Source organism: Amborella trichopoda, chromosome 2 (genome assembly GCF_054954075.1).
Source record: "Amborella trichopoda isolate Santa Cruz 75 chromosome 2, AtrichopodaSantaCruz75HAP2 v2.0, whole genome shotgun sequence".
In the NCBI taxonomy this organism is placed as follows: Eukaryota; Viridiplantae; Streptophyta; class Magnoliopsida; order Amborellales; family Amborellaceae; genus Amborella; species Amborella trichopoda.
The window spans coordinates 6951750-6961103 of record NC_142337.1 but is presented as its reverse complement, the minus strand read 5'-3'; the positions used below and the strand labels follow the sequence as shown (position 1 = coordinate 6961103).

Below are 9354 nucleotides of genomic sequence, written 5' to 3'. Positions count from 1 at the left end.
CCAAAACAAATGAAATCATTTGTGAGATATTGCATTCCATTTCCAATTCTACAAATTACGTCATTCAATTACCCAAAAAAAGAAAACAAACTACGTCCTTCTTTTTTGGTCATATCACAAAGAGAATATGTATGTTGCATTTATCTTAAATATATATGGACAAGAGATTTTGTGCTCCTGCTGGATTACATATTGCCCATTTACTTCTCGATTAAAACTCTAGAGTACTTTTAGGACCCCGAACTTTGGGGCTGCAACCTTTTCAACCATAGACTAACCTCAAAAAAAGATTTTCCAATATGCACTTTCTCAGTGTTTGGAAAAAATAGTGTCTGGAGATTGAATAAAGATCATCCACTTTTTGAGTAGTAAGATCTAAGTCTTAAAATTCAACTTTTTTATCTTAGAATTCAACGTTTTTATTCTTTTGTAGGCAATCATTTAGTATTTCTTGAGTGCGACAAAAAATTTCATACCGAAAAAAATTCATAGAGTATGTCTTCTGCCTAACGGAGTAAATGTATATTATATGCTCTGTGAGAACATATACACGCTCCTAATTTGTTAAAAGATTTTGTGCTTTCACTTGAAAGCATTATCCATTTACTCCTTCAAGTAAAACTCAATCTAGGAGTACTTTCAAGACCCCTAACTTTGGGGATGTAACTTTTTCAACCCAAACACTAACCTCCAAAAAAAAAAAAAAAAACAAACAAAAAAAGAAGAAGAAGAAGAAGATAAATTTTCTACTTGTTCTCTTTTTGTGCTTGAAAAAATAATCTCTCGAGATTGAATAAAGACCATCTACGTTTGGACAGTGACATCTAAGTATTCGAGAACTCAAAAACCAAATCTTGTTTTTCTTTTGAAAGCAATCATTTAGTATTTCTTAGGTGTATCCTAGAATATCAAATTCAAAATATCCATGTATTATGTCTTCTCCCTAAGGGAGTACATGTATAGTTTGCTCCCGTGGTAGCATGGCATACACGGTCATACACAGCCACATGATTCCATGCTCCCATGCAAGTATAATGACCATGTACTTCTTAGTGTAAAATTCAATCTATGAGCACTCTTAGGACCCCAGATTTTGGGGATGTAATCTTTTCAACTCATAGACTACCAGAAGTTTAGATTGAAAAATCCTTATCGTACATCATCTGCATAAGGGAGTAAATGTATTGTATACTTCCACATGAGCATAACATACAATCTCATACATAGCCAAAAGATTTCATGCTCGTGCTGGAGTATATTGTCCATGTACTCCATATCACAACCCTGCCCCTGACCCCTGACCCCTACCGTACCCTATTGGAGGACGACAGAGTGTGAGATTGCAACTAGAGGTTGCGAACGTCACTCAGGTGGGAGTGACTCAACGTATGTTAGAAATGCGGAATCAAAGCAAACCACGAAAATTAAATAAAAGTTATACATCAAGCACTAAAAACTAAATAAATTATAACCATTAAATTTTCATTCAAACTCCAAGATTATTTACAATATAGTTTGAGGCTTACGAGCTTGACTTACAATATCACACCAAAACAACACAATGGCCTCGCCACCAAACACCTGCTATGCATAAAGGGATCCTTGACAGGTCTGAAGCTTCAATGTTGCCGCCACCACTCTGCTGCTTGACTCCCACAGGCAAGTGCTATCACTTTACATAGATGAAAGTAAGCGGAGTGACCTATAAGCCCTGTAAGTAGATCACTACCCTTGTATTCCCGTCTACATGTATATACATAATAACATAGCCTACGGTTCATCAGAGATCATACTGGTATCACAGAGTGGCGTCGTGCATCAGAATATAAACATTAGCAGTATAAAGAGAGCAAGGTTCAAATGTCAGAGCATCGAATATTTCCGGATATAGCAATTACATCGTTACTTATCACAATTCCAATTAGACACTCATACAGAATATCTAATTCATACAGGCAGAAAACATAATTGTTTACTCCCAAAATAGAAGCCACATCGATTAGGCTAAGCCAATCCTATAACTTGAGACTTCTACCCTCATTCAGGATGGAGGACAATGACAAATAGAGCTCCCATTTCGTAATGTCCTCACTCATGCACACAATCCCCAGTACGCTGTGAGGTTTTCGATATGTTGTAGCCTTGCAAGACACGACCCTCTCCTTACGCCTTTAGGTAGGAGGGTGTTACACTACCATTAGAGGGCCCAATGCGTAGTGCCCATGACAAGTTAGGGGGTGCGACCCTCCCTGTTTTTCTTAGTCACTCCTCGACTCCACTCCTATCATAGGAGTCGAGGTACAGTATACCCAACTACCAATGGGGGACCTATTGTGTAGTGGTCATGTCACAAATATCAGTTTTTCGTATAGCAGAATTATAAATCCAACTACCAATAGAGGACCCATTGCGTAACGGTCAGGGCACATATAACAGTCTTAATATAACAGAATTAGAGTAGCCACTACCAATGGCGAACCCATTACGTAGCGGTCATAACACATATAATAATTTTAATATAACATAATCAGAGTAGCCACTACCAATAGAGGACCCATTACGTAGCGGTCATGACACATATAATAGTCTGAATATAACAGAATCAAAGTAGCCACCACTAATGGATGACGCATTGCCTAACGGTCATGGCACATATAACAGTCTTAATATAACAGAATCAGAGTAGCCACTACTAATGGAGGACCCATTGCATAACGGTCATGACACATATAACAGTCTTAATATAATAGGATCACATATATTAAACAGTCCCATTATATCACAGTATCATATTTTCAGTATCACAGTATCATATTTTCAGTATCATAGTGTCATATTTTTCTACAATTTTAGACAGTGACATCCAGCCATAAACAGTGTCATAATGCTCTACCCATTCAGAATTTGAAAACGGTTCCAAAACTAATTTTGCACTAAGCATGCGTATCTTTCAAAATGGGGTAGTTTGAAGGCGTTTGACCTTTCAAATCTCATTAGAAAGGAAGCATTTTATCTGAAACTTGATGTACAGTTGGGACAGTGACATGTCCTACTTAACACTATTATAACTTTCGATCCATAAAATATTTTAAACTACTTTCAGAACCAAAATTCAAGTAAAAACATGCACCTTTCAAACAAGGGCAGTTTGAGAACATTTTGACTTCATTTGGTCATTCAAAAGTTCATGACAACCCAAGTAATGGTTTTGAATTTTACGAAATTTGTCCATAATGACAGATCTCTACATCTAATTATATAACTCTCAATTCAAGAAGAAATTCGAAATGTGTTCAACATGTGATTTCAAGAATACTCATAAATCTTTCAAATGACAGTGGTTTAGAAGAAAAGGATTCCATTTGGTTAATCAAAATTCGTGACAACAGAGACATCAGTTATGTACTTTACTAAATTTGTCAACAGTAGCCTACTTGCACATTTTGAAGCATAACTCTTTATGCATAAAGAATTTAAGCAAGATTTAAACATGAACATTTTAGTAGATACGGATATATTTCAAACGATAGAGTTTTGAGATCATTTGGACCTTATTTGGTATGTCAAGAGTAAATTATAAAAACATAGAACCTTGTTGGAAATTACAGCACAGTCACATCATCACTTAACATGACAATCAATTAGCTTCTAATTATGCTAATTCTTAACATAAACCTTTCTCATTTTCCATAGATACACAAAAATACATAATCACAGACTTTCCATTAAACACAAGGAAGATTTGATACTCATTTTCGTCATGCCAAGGCAAGCTAAATTGCTGGAATTTACAGTACAACAATGTGCATATGCATCCATTAATCATGCCACTACTTATGCAAATTATCATGCTTGATTCATGTCCAATCCATGCTTAAGGATCTACAAGGTAGATGATCCACTTACCTTAAGTGTACAATGTCTCCAAATCTCCTCCCACAGTCTCCTCCTTAAGCTTTTAACAAGGCTCTTCAATGGTGAACAATAGCTAACAAAAAGGGCTCCAAGTTGAAAGGCTCTAGAGAGAGAGAGTGAAGTGAATGGCTTGAGGGAGAGGGAGAGGCTTAAGTACTCCCTTGATGGGGAGGTGGCAACCCAAGTGTTGACAGGTGGCATACACCACACATGCAACTAAACAAATGGTAATGTGTGGCTACATGCACTCAGCTGGTGGCAGTCACTGTTCATCCATGGCAATGTCACGCACGGCGCTACATGCACGGCGCTAGTCCATTTGCTCCATCTTACTGCCGTTTGTGAAATTTCTTTCTTCTTCTCCTTACACCCGCGGTGTTGCCTCTCTCTCTCTTTCTCTCTCTATTCATGCACAGTGCTGCTCCTTCTCTCTCTTCACACACGGTGCTGCTCTTTCGCTCTCTTCATGCACGGTGCTGCTCTTTCCCTCTCTTCACATGTGGTGCTCTTTTTCTCTCTCTTCACACGCGATGTTGCTCTGTCCCTCTCTTCACACATGGAGCTGCTCTTTCTCTCTCTTCATGCGTGGCACTGCTCTTTCTCTCTCTTAATGCGTGGCACTGCTCTTTCTCTCTCTTAATGCGTGGCACTGGTCTTTCTCTCTCTTCACGCGCGGCACTGCTCTTTCTCTCTCTTCACGCGTGGCGCTCCCCTTTCACTTTATAGATGGCATTGCCCCGTCTTTTACGCTCCTACTGCCGTGTGTGTTTCTATGGCCTAGAAAACCTTGGTCCTTACATTCCCTCAGATAAACTCAATCTAGGAGTATTTTTAGAACCCTAAATTTTGGGATGTAACCTTTACAACTCATAGACTAACTTAAAAAAAATAATAATAATATTTTTCCAACTTGCACTCTCTATGTGCTCGAAAAAAATAATGTTGGGAGATTAAATAAAGACCTCCATTTTTTGGACAGTGAGATCTAAGTATTAGAGAACTCAAAATTCAATTTTTTTTTGCTTTTACAAGTAATCATTTAGTTTTTCTTAGGTGCTTCCAAGAATTTCAGATCCCAAACATCCTCATCGTATGTCTTCTACTTGAGGGAGTAAATGTGTAGTATGCTCCTACGGGAGTGGAGTATACATGCTCATATACATATATCATAAATAGCTAATGCCATGCGCATTATAAAATGCTCCGTAACAGTAACTAAAGTGAAAACATATTTTACATATTTTATAAGAAATAAATTTTTTTGTCAGAAATTAAAAATAGTTCCCTCTATTTTATATTTTACTCTTAAGTCCAACTCACATATTGTACATTACTTTTATTGTTTTGTGCATTAGATTCATCTCAGATTCGGGGCACCCATAATTCTCATCATTGAGTACCTATAAAAAAAATAAAACAACAACCTGAAAGAAATACAATACTCAAATAAAGGTATTTTGCTTTTTTACTTTTTGTTTTGCATGATTAGTTTTTGATATTTTCACTGTTTTGTGATGGTGAGAGCCCGAAACTTGAGCTTAATATGATTATAAAAAAAACAAAAATTTAATACAGGCTCTCAAAAGTGGGACGAGCATAAAGTATCAAATATAGGAAACGATTTTAATTCCGGTAATAAAATAATTTTTTCATTAATTTCCCATTTTAAATGATTGAATAATATAAAAATTCATTATATTATTTCTTACCTTTGTATTTAAATTTTATGGTGTCCATATTACATAATACTTGTTTAATTTTTATATAACTTCTACTTTTATATACATATATATTTTTATATATATATATATATATGTGTGTGTGTGTGTGTGTGTGTTGTTTAAAGATAATTTTTTGTTTTGTTAGATATATATTATTATTATTTAGGAAATTTTCTTAAATATTCCTTATGATTTGTTGTAGTTATAAAGTATTTTTGAATTTTCATGTTTCATGGTCATATGACTTTTTGCTTCTTTTTTTTCCATGAAATATCTCTAGTTTTGAGATTCAAGCTTTGAATGAAGGTCGTTTATCCTCCGAGATTGACTGGGAACTTGATGGTTTTAAAAGGATTTTTTTTTTTGGGTGATCGGGGTTGTTCGGAACTTCCGAGTTTTAAACAACCTCCATTTGTATTTTAAAAACTTTTTAAAGTAGTCTTGTAGGAGCACATTATAAGCTTAGACCCTCAAATTAAATACTTATTTAAATCCGAAACATTAATTTAGTTTTTTTGGAATATAATCATATGGTAATTCTAAAGTCGATTCCCAAATTTTGGATTAAAAACTGTAGTTTATTTGAAAAACCACTGCTGCAGTTTGTGCCTCCCTGTGAAAGTAAAAAAGAAAAAGGATGCAAAGAGACCATTGTACGGGGAGGTATCTGCTAGATTTTAAATGGGATGGGGTAATTGTAAGTGTGTTATTGAGTAGACCCGAAGTTCGTAAGGAAAAAAAACTTCGAACTTTGTGACATATCTCAAACTATTTAATTTGAATCTAATGGCTAGAAATGAATGTGACCTCATTTTTAATAGTCTTATAGTATTCAATTCCAAAAGCAATTAACATATGTGCATTATGTGCATCAGATAAAATGGCATCATCTCATTAATCAACTTAATTATCATCTCATTAATCAACTTAATTACGTGAGTCAGTAAAATGAGGGAATGTACAGAAGAAGAAACATGAACAAAAAAAAGGAAAAAAATAAAGTATAAAGGAAGCCATAAATAAAGAGCGAAGAGAGGGAGCAAGGTTTTCGTATGGCTCACCCCAATTAGTTGGGAAAAGGTTTTGACGATGATGATGAGAAAAGGGAACAAGCTTACTAATGTGGCATCCCATAGGACCTTGTCTGACCAAAACTTTATAAGTTATATTTATCTTTCTAAAAATGGAACTTTTGATTTTTTTTCCCCAAAAATGAACATGTCCAATGTCCATTCTAAGAGCTGAAAATAATTTTATATATTTTATTTGAAAATTTTTATCTAGTGAATAAAAATACTTTTGCAACTCTCAAATAAAAAATCCTCCTAACTTTGTTCCCTTGGACTTGTACTTAGTTTGGGTTAACAGGCTTTTGTTCTTGAAAGGTTAAGCTTTTCTTCAGTATTGAGAAAAAAGAAAAGAATTCCGGAATGGGGTCGACTTGGTGGTGGTAGCACCACCTGAGCCTCATCTACGGATCTAGGTTTTCATTCCTGCCAACGTTTTCGAAAGCCACCAACTATTTCTAAAACGGTTATGGGCATGTATTTCCCACTTATCTTCAAAAAAAAAAAATTGAGAGAAACACTAACAGAGAGTAGTTACCACGGGGTTAATAAGCTTTGTTAGTGGAAACACACATGACAAAAATTTCCCCACCTTGACAAAACTGCAAAAGTAGTTTACAACTTTAAATTTTAATATGAAATCAATATAAAAATAGTTCATCCATGAACACATGAAAGGAAAGCATTAAGATTTATATATGAGATAAAATATTGAAACAATGTAGTTTTTTTAATAACAGCTTGAATGCTCCTATGGGACCACATTATACACTTGCTCTTTTGGGCAAAAACATAGCTGGGCCTATGCTTTGAAACTTACATTTTTGGATGTAATGATTTAATTTAGAGTAGCGGTGTTAATACTTTCAGAAAATAAATAAATTGCATTTTGAAGCGCAAAATAATTTCGTCGGTCAAAAAATCGGATAGTACCAGTAACCATGTTCAGGCATCATAGAGAGCTTACCAAACTTTTTGAAGAGGTTATGTCCCCAAAAATTGAATGCTCGATATGCTCCTGAAGGAGCATATAATCGTTTGTTGACAGTTATCCTTGAATCCAATTATTCATATCCTTGAATCCAATTATTCATATGTTGAGTTTCATCTTCCATGTTTTCGAATAATTGCTCAAAATGCTGTTAAAGATTGACAAGGAGTCCCCTTCAATAATTGTTGACACTTATCCTTGAATCCAATTATTCATATGTTGTGTTTCATCTCCCATGTTTTCGAATAATTGCTCAAAATGCTGTTAATGATTGACAAGGAGTCCCCTTCAATAACCATATAATCTTTTGTTGACACTTATCCTTGAATCCAATTATTCATATGTTGTGTTTCATCTCCCATGTTTTCGAATAATTGCTCAAAATGCTGTTAATAATTGACAACGAGTTCCCTTCAATAAACATATAATCTTTTGTTGACACTTATCCTTGAATCCAATTATTCAGATGTTGTGTTTCATCTCCCATGGTTTGGAATAATAGCTTAAAATGCTGTTATTGATTGACAGGGAGTCCCTTCAATAACCATATAATCTTTTGTTGACACTTATCCTTGAATCCAATTATTCACATGTTGTGTTTCATCTTCCATGTTTTCGAATAATTGATCAGAATGCTGTTAATGATTGACAAGAGTCCCCTTCAATGACCAAAATCGAGGTAGCCTGGATGAAAGGCTAGTCTAATGCCAATAATCAGACTCGAGGCTCCTGCTTCATGACTACGACATTGCGGGTGGCGGAAATTTTCTATGACATGATTATAAAGTAAATGTTTAGATCATCCTCAGTAGTATCCTTCAGTGGGTGATAAGTCTCCCTAAAACATCTGCATACAAACAATATGCCAAATGCATTAAAAATCGACTATTCCTCACGATGGCTATGGAGATGCATTTACCACAGTATATAGTCTTCTATATAAGTGACATAGACATCTACCATCTCCCTCAACCTTGAAAATCCAATAAAGATTGTCAATTATGAGAAGAATGTAATGTGTTCCATTTTTTATTTTTATTTTTATTGTTAATATAGATTCTCATTAAGCAGGAGCGAAAGCTCTAAAGTACAAAGGAAGTAACAAAAGAAAAAAAAATCGAGGAAAGAAAAAAAAAGAGGAGAGGAAGAAAACAAAGGAGGAAGAGGAAGACTATGGAGGAAGCCGAGCTAGAGTATCTGCGTTGGTCATTTTTCTCACGATTGATATGGCAAAATTGGTACATTAAAATGTTGGTCATTTTTCTCACGATTGATATGGCAAAATTGGTACATTAAAATGTCATCCAATGTGTCATTCATCAAATGATATATGAGTGGAAATTGAGACGAGCTCTAGAAAGGGAGGGAGATGGGTATTTGCGCAAAATGTGAACAGTTCTACCTCAATTTTGGTTATGGCAGTTCTAGTAATGAGATTTGTAGAATCAAGAGCTTATATAAATATATAAGAGGGAGGAAAGGAGCCAATGGATTAAGAAATAGTTAAAAAGGAGGCGCGCATATTAAGAAGGGTGCAGTTTGTATAGAGCCTAGGCTCTAAACAATCCAATTAGAGCTTACTTTCAAATAGTATCGAGAAATGTGGTTTCAATATTGAAATTTTTTGTGATAGCCTTAAAATACATTTTCATCTTTATTT

At 35.0% G+C, this 9354-nt stretch overlaps 1 long non-coding RNA gene across 2 annotated transcripts; it reads right to left on the bottom strand.

Annotated features, from left to right (window-relative positions):
* Window positions 1–1461: 1461 nt before the first annotated feature.
* Window positions 1462–4064, bottom strand: LOC148783067 (uncharacterized). 2 transcript variants are annotated; one of them, XR_016049004.1, is made up of 2 exons: window positions 3907–4064; window positions 1462–1711 (listed from the first exon to the last, which is right to left on the bottom strand). It is a non-coding gene; the product is annotated as an uncharacterized LOC148783067 (long non-coding RNA). The 2 variants fall into 2 exon arrangements; XR_016049005.1 differs by having other exon boundaries at window positions 1462–1702.
* Window positions 4065–9354: the final 5290 nt, after the last annotated feature.